This window comes from Triticum aestivum, chromosome 6A (assembly GCF_018294505.1).
Source record: "Triticum aestivum cultivar Chinese Spring chromosome 6A, IWGSC CS RefSeq v2.1, whole genome shotgun sequence".
Classification (NCBI taxonomy): Eukaryota; Viridiplantae; Streptophyta; class Magnoliopsida; order Poales; family Poaceae; genus Triticum; species Triticum aestivum.
Window position 1 is genome coordinate 118,352,849 of NC_057809.1, and position 2,471 is coordinate 118,355,319.

A 2,471-nucleotide genomic window follows, 5' to 3' on the forward strand; every position below is an offset into this window, starting at 1 on the left:
CATTGAGATTCATGGATTTTTTTCCAGTTTTTCTTTCTCTCTTGCGTGTTATGTCATCTGACTAAGACTCTGATACCTAGCCACACCCATCAATAAAATAGCCCATTATCAAAAATGGAATAGTTCATTGGATTCAACTTGCATGGAATTGTTTGTTGGATTCAACGGCTTGCAGAAAAATCGCAAGTTGTCTCTGAAATTAATGTTACCATATGGTGTTTCATCTGTAATATATTTGCATCTAAGATGCTCGAAAACCATGCTAGCTACTAGCGAGTTCATTTTGAGGAATTTCACAAAAGTGCTCATTTAATATTACAAATTATAAGAACACTTGCACTAATGCTTTCTGAAAACCACAGTTCTGTTCTTAGATGTTCTAGAATGACGGTAACTTTAAGCATGCATTCTCACCATACAAATTGTTGTTCAACTTCAACCACACATAAGCCAAATTGAAGTACTTTACCAGAACAAGCATGTCTGCTTGGATAACAAGAAGTAGAAACGAAAAAAGGAACAACTTAGCTTATCAAATCATAGCATGTTCGACCATAGAAACCAAATCCTCAAGGTCGTATGGTGACTTATCCCCATCTATACTAACACTAGAGAGACCTTGTATCATTCGTGCAAACACAAGTTGGGATTCCCGGATGTTGACGGTGTAGCTGGAGATGAGTTGAATGATTGTGAAAGGAGGGTGAGCATAGGACGGTGAGATGGCACTTAAAGAATTTATGGCTTGAGATATTCTCTCTTCTCTCTTGTCTCTGAGATCAAACTTGTACTCCCTCCTTTCCGGTTTATAAGGCTCATCTCAAAATTTTCATTTTTTCGATTTAAAGGGCTCATCTCCATCTCCTTTTGAGATTCCAAGGCACGTTAAATCTTTGCATGCAAGAATTAAAAAGAAACTCACCAATGCATGTAATGCTACTACTCATCTACTCCCTCCTTTTCGGTTTATAAGGATCAATTCAAAAATCTCACCAACCAAGATAGATGATGAGTGATGGAATATTTTTTATAATTTGCAAAAGCACCCAATTAATGCTCTTGTTTTCCTTAAAAAATTATGTTTACGAATGCATTAATTGCAATGCATGCATGCATAAAGTGCATGCATGGATCAATTTTCTCTTAATACTTGCATGCAATGATTTAATGCACCTTAAAGTCTGAACATGTGATGGGGAACAACCAAATTGAGCCTTATAAAATGAAAAAACTAAAATTTTGAGATAAACCCTATAAACCGGAAAGGAGGGAGTAGTGGCCAAGAATGCATCCACTGCAATTAATCTCAATTAATGCATCAATTTAGTTTGGGTAGTTTTGTAAAGTACGAGATACATTCCTCCACTCATCATGTGCCTTGATTGATGAGATTTTAGATTTGAACCTTATAAACCGAAAAGGAGGGAGTAGATATGAATGGAGTAATCAATGGATCTTATGTAGTAGATGCAGTTGGCGTCAATAGATGTGAACTTCTCAGCATTCACAATCAGGCACCTACGATAACCAATGAAGATGACAAGGTTGCCGATGCTCTTCACAGGTTCGAGCAAGTCCCTCTCAGTGTCCATCTTGAAAACCTCCATGTGATGCCGCAGCTTAAATATAACAAACACTTCTCCGTCGAACTTCACTAGGAAACACCGGTTGGCATGTATCATCTGAGGAATATAGCCAGCAAAATTATCAATGAGATCGTCAGAGTACATCTCAGATGGTTCGACGCCAAACATCCCCATCAGATGGAAGATCTTCTTAGCCACAACATCTGGAATCGGCGGCAATGATCCTTGCACGCCGTCGGCGTACATACCACCTAGGACAGCCAGCCGGGTCACAGGATAAGTGTACTGGTCCTCGTACACGGCGAAACATTCACTGGAAGGATCAGCCCTGTACTGCCTGCGAGATCTGTCAGAAATCAAGATGAGGGTGGGCGAAGGACCGGAGACAGCAGCAGCAACGTCCAGCTCGAAAGGCACGGGCGCCTTGAAACGGATCAAGTGGCCTGTGAAAGGATTGAGAAGACGCGCGGTGTGATGGTACTTCCTGTCCGCCAGGACGAAGAAGCTGCCGGCAGTGGTGGCGATAACATAGTAGTTGCGCAGCAGAGGCAAGTCCTTCCGGATGACGCGGCCGGTGGCGGTGTTCACCAAGATGCGTGCATAGTTCTCAAAGACCTCGTCGAGCATGATCCAGAGTCGGGGGCGGAAGCAGAGGCCGGAGGTGTTCATGGGGTTGACGGTGGCGGAGCGCCAGTTGCTGCAGACAGCGCGGAAGTCTACGTAGCAGTCGATATCATTTGTGGCTAGGAGGCAATCGGTGATGCGGTTGATGAGGTCGGACGGGAGCGAGGACCAGCATGCGGCAGCTGCCATGGTGAAGAGGATGGGAGGTGTCGTGAAGCTGGATTTATTCTTTATAATACGTTACTACAATATAGCGCTTCT